Source organism: Chenopodium quinoa, unplaced genomic scaffold, assembly GCF_001683475.1.
Source record: "Chenopodium quinoa cultivar QQ74 unplaced genomic scaffold, ASM168347v1, whole genome shotgun sequence".
NCBI lineage: Eukaryota > Viridiplantae > Streptophyta > Magnoliopsida > Caryophyllales > Amaranthaceae > Chenopodium > Chenopodium quinoa.
This window is the reverse complement of record NW_018743977.1, coordinates 383,042-393,712: the sequence shown is the minus strand read 5'-3', so window position 1 is coordinate 393,712 and position 10,671 is coordinate 383,042.

Here is a 10,671-nt window from a genome sequence, read left to right as displayed (position 1 = left end):
GCAGAAAGTCAGAAACTAGAAATGAGCAATGTAATATACCTTTTTTTTTTTTCCTTATAAGATGTACTCCCTCTATTCCTTATTTTTTGTCCCATTTGACTTTCACGGTCTCAAAGACGCGTCTTCAAACGTATAAATCTTCAAACGTATAAATCTCCAAACGTATAAATCTGTTCCTTATTAATGTGTAAAAATTATAAAAACTTGATCTTAATAAAATATACATTGAGGCGATTCTAACAAGATTTCACATGAATATATTATCATTTACAGAATAACGAATATTCATGGTCAAAGATTTTATAGTTTGACCCATTTATTTACAATGGGGCTAAAAGTAAGGGACGGAGGGAGTAACAGGTTTAATATTTGCTGTCAATTACTTTGGCTTCACAGTCTGAAATTCTGAGTGGCAAATGCCAAAATGGCAATAGTATTTGTTCATGTGATCATATGATCAATCACGCTTAGAACAGTTGAGGGAATGTAGCTTTATTTAATGAAATGAAAACCCCACTGTCGTGAAGTTGTTCGCTGGTATTACTACATCTTGTACCAATTATCAATTATTCGAGTTGACAGGGGAAAGGGGCAACGTGTAGCATATTGGCTCGCTTGTCGGTTGCGCTACGTTCCTGGAATGCGTTTCAGAATGGCCGTCATGAGATGGCTTGGGCACAATGGGTGGCAATCTTCAACTAAAAGACTTGCTAATGCTCGAGTTATTTTTACTATATATCGAGTATATGTGTTTCTTTTTATGTAGGTCTATATAATACTCTACTAAACATTTTCCTCGATGATAGGAACGAGTACTAGTGTGTGTCCGATAAACTACTTGTTGGATCACTAGCTCCTCCCCTCCTCCTTCACAATAACTAGTTCATCCCTTTAACATCCAACTTTGTTCTCTTCATTTTTTCATCATATGCGCCCAATCTAAGCACACACCGATAGAGGATGATACTGCGAATTCATAGTAGATGCATGCAATGTGTATGCGTATGCCAATTTAAGTGCACTTGTATCGTAAGTATCATATACTAATTCACCTTACGGTCCATATCATACAGAGACTTGATCCCATGACCTCTAGAATTACATTGAAGGTTAAAATTTGGCTACAATTATGTCAAGAGCGTGGATGGATGTCAGTCTATACACGAAACACGACACGAAATGATGACTGCTAGCTTTGGCTATAGTACATTAAACTACTGCATTATTTCCTGTCGTTGACAATCATGCGCTAACAAGATCCAGTAAAGTACTGCATGTCCTTATTCGTTGATAACTAAGTTTTCATGCACATAATATGTCAGTATATGCAGTAGCCCCATACTATGCTGTTTATGCTCAGTCGTAGAAGTGCGTACTAAAGATATTGACAACTCCGTATTTGGCTATAGTAGTAAATAATTATTAGCTAGGATGTTGAGTTTATTCTATACTAGAAAATGTTGGCCTCAAATTATATATTTACAAATTAAGATAAGGTCAATATAATGTAATACGAAGTATAAGTTATATTAAACCGACAACATTTGGCTTCTTGTTGGTTTGTTGTCACTTGAGCAATGAAATTTCAGCTTCATCAATTGAATATTTAGTACAACGTACTTTGTATTCCTTGTGTTTAATCATGAATTTATAAGGTACCTAACGAACGTCATGTTTGAATAATGAAATCAAGAATTGGATAGCATTTTTGTAAGAATGCTTTTAGACAATAAGAATGCATTTTGAAAATTAACTAAACTCCAAAACACAAAATAGGAAAACAATTATTATACTCCCTTTACATTTTTATTTTTTTTATAAGTTAGAGTTGGATTTGCACATTTGTCGAGACACAACTTTAACCATTAATATCTTTATTTAGAGTTTAGTAAAAATTATGAAAAAATTAATTTATAAAAGTAGACATTATGACAAATCCAACAACATATTATATGATCATATTTATATATTATATATTGCTAAAAAAATTAAGTCAATGATGATATATGAATAGTGGAAAATCTCAATTCTAGCTTATAAATAAAACGGAGGGAGTATGATGTTAGTAGAAAGAGTGTTGAAACTCGTAGTCGACGATGGTCTAACACTTCTATTTTTTAGGTACATTATTAATTTGTTACTCCATACAAAATGAAGAAAAGAGCTACTATGTATTTCTTTATAGTGATTTATAAAAAGTAAAAACAAGCCTTTGAATATTCATTAAGCAGCACTCAAAAATTATGAAGGTAAAAAGTTAAATGGTCCAACCGAATATAATTCTTCAAACCATCTGACTTGAAATCTACTCCAAGTAGCATTGTTGATAACTAGATATGACCATATGGTTGCCATAGTTAGCCTAATTCATACTCCTTCCTTAATATTTTTTTTTTCTTTTATTTGACTTTTTCAGAAGAAAAAAAAATAAAAAAATAAAAAAATAAAAAATTAACAAAACTTAAAAGAAAAGAGGATAATAGGCCAATTAGCCATATTGGTATAAAAGTTAGCACCTTTGTGACATATTGGTAGAAAAGTTATCGCCAGCGAGAGATTGGTATAAAAGTTAGCAAGTTGTGAGTCTTATGACAGATTGGTATAAAAGTTAACCAGCAGCGACATATTGGTATAAAAGTTAACATGTGATGACATATTGGTATAAAAGTTTGCTAGCGATGACGTTTGACCCTTTTTTTTGTTAGAATAATAAGCGTATGTATATTGTACAAATGATTATTCTTATTCTTGTAGCTTAAATCTATTGATTTTTTTTTTCTTCAAATATTTATTGTAAATTTCTTGGACACTATTAAAATCCAAAAAGAAAGTCAATGAATGAAAAAAAAAAAAGGAAAAAAAGGAAGAAAATTTGAGAATATAGAGAAATATTCAAGATTATGCATAAGAATTAATCAAGAAAAATTACAAGATCAAGCTTTGATTACATATTTTCAAGATTACATTGAGCTTTTTTTTTTTCCAATATTCAATTTTATATAAATATATTTGCTCCCAACTTCTTAAATATTACAACTTATTACATGCCAATTTTAACTTTTGAGACATTAAATCATAAGAATTTCTCTTTCCATTCATTTTTGAGATTTTTGTATGAACTCACAAATTTTTTTTATTTTTTTTATTATTTGTCAATAATCTTGGGTGCATGAGCATGGAGGAGAGAATTATTTGGCATAAAATGAGAATTAACAACAACAACAACAAAAAAAAAAAAAAAAAAAAAAAACTCCTTTGGCAAGAAAGGAAGGGTGAAATGTCACTACTATTTTTGTACCAATTTATCACAGTTTGTTAACTTTTATACCAATATGTCACGAAGGTGCTAACTTTTATACCAATATGGTCAATTGGCCAAAGATAATAGGGCTATAAATCTATAATTGTATAATGGCCTTTGATTTCTAACCAATAAACGAGGCCTAACTTTTCTTTGATTTGAGTATTAGGATTGGAATATATCAAACTTTAAGTAAATCTTACTAACAACAAATATTTACAGATACTAGTTTTTGGCCGGACGACACCCCGGGTCGTTAGAATATAACAATACAATTGTGAATTGTCATTAAGTATTTAGTTTTAAGGGAATTTTAAATGGGTTGAAAATATAGTAGTTTGATATAATAACAACAACAAGCAATAGCATAGACCAAACTCTATAGAAATATCTCGTGCGGTTAGTTAAAAACTAAAACTATAAGAAATAAAATGTAATACATGTAACAGAAAATAGTATTAGTGCATATAACTTATCATCTAATGGTTAGAGCATTTTCAATGGTTTACAAAAAATACCTACTTGCAAATCAAATAAAATTACAAACGTGTAGCTTCCTATTGGAGTGAAAACATTGATGTAGCTAGGTTAAGCAACCCTGCTGCTCAAACAAGCTACGTTGCTTGATTTTTCAAAGAAAACCTCATTCACTTAAATTATGACATGTGTATGATAAAAACTACTTTATGTATTTATTTAATTTAGTTTTTCAAGCTACACTATGCAATTGCTCAACATTGAAGCACTTTGTATCTTAAAAATATATGAGCTTAAAATTTAGATGTATCAAGATAAGTTATAAAATATTGTAGCTTACCATTGGAGATGCTCTTGTAGCTAGGAACTTGCTTGCAATTTTAATAGTCCATCTAATGGCAAATTATTTATGTATGTTTTAAATAAAAAGTTTTGTTTGGGTCCGATTCACTCCAATTGGGCCAGTCCACAAATAATCCAATTGTAAGCCCAAAGAAGGTTCAACCCTTAAAATGCATGCCAAGTTAGTCTAAAGCCCAGTCAATGTGGCAAGCCCATTTAGCTTTAAGGCCCACTTATTCTATTTGAGCAAGGTATAAAGCCTTCACTTCTCTCTCCCTACATTCATTCACAATTAGCCTCAAGCAATTAATTCTCTTGCATAGCTTTCTCTCTCTAGAAAACACTGTACTGACTTCGACATCAGAGGGGCCTTCCTCGGCACAACCCCCAAGACCAGTTTATGTGTGTTTGCTGTGCAAGAAACCCTCGTCCCAGTCATCACTTGAGCCGAGTCCAGTCTTCAACCCACAAGAAAGGTCCAGACGAAGGACCCATTGTTTTCACCTGAAACAATTTGGCGCCGTCTGTGGGGAAGACATTCAAAAAAACAAGCCAAAAAATCAATCATCTTAGCAACATGATTAAGAGTGCCAAGAGTGCCAAGAAGAACGACCCTTGTTCCTCGAAGAAAGACCCAACTTCCTCGAAGATAATTCCATCTTATCCCTCAAAGAAGGTTCCACCTTCCTCATCTTCGAAGGCTACCTCATCTGAGAAAGCCACGCCGAAGAGATCACCTCACAACTCTGGTCAGCCGTCTAACTCTTGGCGGCCGAGCCAGTTAAATGCTAAGAGTCCAACTCCTAGCCGTCATTCTCAATCTCGTCCAGGGGGGACGCCCCAAACGGGTCTTACTACGGAGGAGATGGCAAGAGCCTTTGCAGTCTTTATGGACTTCATGAAGGCTCAAGCAATTAAGCAGCTCCCACCTCCTACTCCTTCGGTGCACGTTGACACTTCTTAGCAGCTGAGAATCCTGAGAAGAAGAATCGATCAAGGAGAGGGAGAACGAGTTCCGCCCCATAGGGAACTCGAAGAAAATTGGGAGGAGGACATCTAAAGAACTGAACAGGAGAGGAACAGAAACCCCCAGTTCTTCAAGGAGTCCGAACCCCGAAGCTTCAAAAGCAGCAACACCGCTTCCACGCGGCAAGAAACTATCTACTCGCCGAAACGTTCACGAATGTATTGGCCCAAAGGAGGTGAGCGTGCATAGCCGCCTCACCTACCCCAACGAAACTCGACCTTACCCTGCACCGTCCCAGCCGAGGACGAAAACCACTTCTACCTCTCTTAGAAGGGGAAGTGAGGTCTCATCGGCTGGGAGAAAAGGAAAAGTCGTCATGGTTCCCTCCATTTCCCCATTCCAGAGTTGGATTCTGGAAGAACGAGTGCCGACGGTGAAAATCCCGGCACACATCACATATGATGGTACTTCGGATCCGAAGGACCATATTACCTCTTACGAGGGGCACATGTACCTGAACCCTTGGTCCGAAGTGACCTGGTGCAAATATTTCCCAACCACTCAGAAAGGTGTTGCATAATCGTAGATCACCAAAGGAGTGAAGGAAGGCTCTATAACTGGTTGGAAAGACCAATCCAACAAGTTCAAGAGCAAATTCTCCATGGCAAACCGCCGAGAGAAAACAACTGCAAAGCTCATGAGCCTACAACAAAGGGAGGACGAAAGCCTCCGAGACTACCTGACTCACTTCAACAACGAGTCGTCCAGAATTACAAGTCTGGACCAAGGGCTAGCCGTTTTCGCACTGCGAACGGGATGCAAACTGGCAAATTCCTTGACTTCATGGTCATGCACACCCCGTAAACCTTGGAGGAAGCCCTCGACGCTTCGGATAAATACATCCAAGCCGAGGAATGGAACAAGACCAAGTCCCAATCTCAAACTGGGACTGGTAAGGCAAAAGGACAATCGTCAGAAGGCCAGAGCCAAAGTAAAAGGAAGGCGAAAGCATCAAAAGCTGAGCCGAAGAAAGAAAATACCCCATTCGTAGGGAAATATGAATCATACACTCCTCTCACTCTTCCACGTGCTAAAATCTACAGCATAAAAACGAAGAGAAGTGGAAGAAACCGAGGCCACTCCATCGTGGCATCAAAACAAAAATAAAGACTGATGGTGTGAGTTCCATGAGTCTCCTGGACATCACACCGAGGATTGTATCCATCTGAGAGATCAAATAGAGGGTATGGTCCAAAAGGGGTACCTGAAAAAATATCTTGCGGATCACCATGAAGAGAAAAAAGCCGAGCAAGACTCTCGACAACAGCTGGACTTTAGCCAGAAGAGGAACAAGACACAAGATAAGAAGAATCCTGACGTCCTTGTCATCTCTGGGGGGACGAGCTCCCGCAATGCTCAAAAGCGCCACTTGAGGGGTCTAACCCCTTAGTCTGCCACGCCTCCATACGAGGTCTAAAGTCTTCGGTGCCGAACATCACGTTCATAGTCAAAGACTCCCGAGGGGTGGCATACCCCCATGATGACCCGCTAGTAATCATCACGGGGATCGCAAACCACAACATCTAGCGAACCCTCGTCGACGATGGTAGTGGGGCAAACATCCTGTTTCGAGATGCTTCTGACCAGCTCAAGCTGCAATCGAAGGACTTAAGTCTGGTACCCTACCCGATATCCGGGTTCAATGGCTCTTCAACATATCTAGATGGGAAGATCACCCTTCTTGTCACCATCGGCAAAGACAGAGCAGCTCGGAACGTGATAGCCGAAATTTTTGTCATTGACGTTCCATATGTATACAATATGATCATAGGGAGACCCATGATTCACCAGATTCAAGGGGTGGTCTCCATATATCATCAGATGATGATATATGTGTCGGACGAAAGCCACTCCAAAAGAATTCAAAGGAGCCAAGAGGCTGCCCGGAGATGCAACTACCTCAAGCCATCCAAAGAGCGTCGTGAAGACAAGGATGATGAGGAGAAAGAAAGAGAAAAGGACCGAAGCCCAAAGGACCCCTCTTTCAAAAAAAATCAAAGGGGAAAGGACTTCATCCGAACCAAAAGATTCGGAAGGCCAGCCAAAGTCTTGGAAGCCTGCCGAAATTGACAGCAGGCCGGATTGTGAAGAGTCCGGTTCCAAAGCAATGGAGCTTGACCAGTATACTGAATTAATTAAGTTAACCGAAGGAGACTCAGAAAAATGTGTCAGCATTGGGCTTGGAGTTGATCCGAACATCCGAGTTGAACTCATCCAACTCCTTCGGGACAACCGAGATGTGTTCGATTTTTCAACCACAGACATGCCTGGGATCAACTCGAACCTCATCTCCCACAAGTTGTACGTCGACCCCACCTGTCGACCGGTCAAGCAAAAGAAGCGGAATTACTCCGCTAGCAAGAACTGAGACATTGCAGCCAAGGTCAAAAAACTTCAAGATTCAGGCTTCATCGAACTCTACATGTATCCGGAATGGCTGGCCAATGTTGTAATGGTTCAGAAGGCAAATGGCACCTGGAGAATGTGCGTTGACTTCACGGACCTAAATAGGGCTTGTCCAAAGGACTTCTACCCCTTGTCGAGGATTGATCAGCTAGTCAACTCGACGAGTGGTCATTCTCTGCTTAGTTTCATGGACGCATTCTCAGGGTATCATCAGATCTTCATGCACCTTGATGACTGAGAAAAAACGGCATTCGTTACGAATGCCGGGGTGTACAATTACAAAATGATGCCCTTCGGATTGAAAAATGTCGGGGCAACATATCAAAGGCTGGTTGATCAGGTCTTCGCCGAGCAAAAAGGTCGTAACATGGAAGTCTATGTTGACGATTCCATCGTTAATAGCAAAGACCATGTTGCGGACCTAGCCAAGACCTACGCCACCTTAAGAAAACATCAAATGAAGCTAAATCCAAAGAAATGTGTCTTCGACGTGAAGTCAGGAAAGTTCTTGGGCTTCATGGTCAGCAAAAAGGGGATTGATGCCAATCCCGCCAAAGTACAAGCAGCGCTCGATTTTCCAGAGGCAAAACAAAGAGGTATGTTCAGCGTCTCACCGGGAGAATGGAAGCCCTGTCCAGGTTCATCTCTAGAGCCTCAGACAAGGGACTACCCTTCTTCAAAGCCCTGAAATTCCCAAAAATAAAAGATCTCATCTGGGAAGACGAGCAAAAAGAGGCCTTCAAGCAGCTCCGTGAGCACCTGGCTCAACTCCCGACGCTAGCCCGCCCAGCTGAAGGAGAAACCGTATACTTATACGTGGCAGTTAGCCTGCCACTATAAGCGCGGTCCCGCTGAAGAAGATAAAGTCCGGAAGCTGATCTACTTCGTCAACCACACTCTGACGGATGCCGAGACTCTTTATCCCCTATTCAAGAAAGTTGCATATGCAGTAGTGGTAGCCGCTCGGAAGCTGAGACCCTATTTCAATTGTCATCAAATAATGATTTTAATTAATCAGCCACTGGAAAAAGTACTCGGCAAAGTGAAAAAATCCGATAGGCTGCCAAAGTGGGCCTTCGATCTCACTGAGTTCAACATCAGCTACCAGCCGAGGACAGCCATCAAGGCACAAGCTCTAGTGGACTTCTTGGCTAAATGCTCATACCAAGAAACGCTAGACGAAGAGAAGAAGACATGGACTGTTTTTACGGATGGATCCCCCACCGTAAATGGTTCGGGGTGGGGGTAGTACTTACCTCGCCCAAAGGCAAGTCCTTTGAGTATGCACTCAAATTTGCATTCTGAGCTTCGAACAACAAAGCAGAATATGAGGCTGGCCTAGAGTTGTGCATGTCTCTAGAAGTCGAGCATGTCTATTTAAAAACAGACTCTCAGCTCATCGCAAATCAGATTTGAGGCGAGTATGAGGAAAAAGAGCCCTCAATGATTGCTTACCTCGCAAAAATCAAAATGATAATTGCAAAGCTGAGAACTTTTGAAGTCGAGCTGATCCCAAGGGGTCAGAACGCACAAGCCGATGCACTCTCCAAACTTGCAAGTTCAACTCTAACTGAGCTAAACCTATATGTTTATGTGGAGGTGCGGCGAGAAAGGAGTGTTGACGAAGCACCTGAAATCTGCTGCGTCACACCCAAACTGAGCTGGATTGACCCTATCCTAGCTTACAAACTTCAGGGAGAAATTCCCGAAGACAAGAGCTTAGCTTCCAAGCTGAAGAGAATCAGCTCAAGATTCATCGTCTTCAGAGGAAAGCTACTGAAAAAATCCTTCTCAGTCCCACTGATGAAATGTGTGGGACCAACAGACACCGATTATATCCTTCGGGAGATTCACCTTGGCATTTGTGGGAAGTACATCGGGGGGATAACTTTGGCCCACAAGGCATTTAGGGTAGGATCTACTGACCCACCATGGTCTTGGATGCGAAGGAGCTGGTCAAAAAGTGCGAGAAATGTCAAAAATTCGCACCAGTTATCCATCAGCCAACCCGAGATCTCCAGCTGATTCTGAATCCTCTTCTATTTGCTCAATGGGGGTTGGATATATTGGGGTCATTTCCAGATGCTCCGTACTAGAAAAGACAACTGATAGTCGGCATTGACTATTTCAGCAAATGGATCGAGGCTGAGGCAGCCTCGAACGTCACCGAGCAAACTGTCAGAAAATTCATCTAGCAAAATATTATCACTCGCTTCGGAATTCCGAAAGTTTTTGTCTTTGATCATGGGAGGCAATTTGACAATTTTCCGCTGAGGCGGTATATTGATTAGTTCGGAATCAAGTTGGCCTATTCTGCTGTATGCCATCCGCACAGCAACGGTCAAGCCGAAGCAGCAAATAAGCAGATTCTCAACGCACTCAAGAAGAGGGTTGAGGATCAAAAGTCCAAGTGGATAGAGGAACTCCCTGGAACCCTCTAGTCACTTCGGACAACTAAAAAAGAGGCTACGGGACATTCACCATTTGAGCTGTATGGGTCCGATGTCGTCCTTCCAGTGGAAATAGGCACAGAAAGTGTGCGAGTGCATCACTTTTCAGCCGAAAAAAAGGAACAACTCATGAAAGAATCCCTCAATTTTCTAGATGAGGTCAGATATTCGACTCCAGATAGAATGGCTGCATACAAGCAAAGAATCAGCAAGTTCTACAACCGAAGGGTCAATGCAAGGCCACTCAAAATTGGGGACTTGGTTCTTCAGAATGTTGCAGCTACAAAAAGGCCGCATTCATAAGAAACTCTCGGCCACTTGGGAGGGACCCTATGAAATTTATGATGAACTTCAACCCGGAGCTTACCAACTTCACCAATTGGATAGAACCGAACTGAAGAACCACTGGAACGCTGATGTACTGAAAAAATTTCATGTATAAGCCCTTCGGGGAAGAATAATCTATGCAAGTACATCTTCTGAAATTAATGAAAGACCTTTGAGCCACCATTCTTATCAATTTTGCAAGTTTCTATTTTTCGTTTTTTATGTTTATTAAAAAGGGTTTCTCTTCGCCATTGTCCAAAGTATAGCCAAACAGCGGCATTGTACTTCGGATTGCCGCTAAACCCGTCCAACAGGCAACAATGATTTCACAGCTGAAGTAT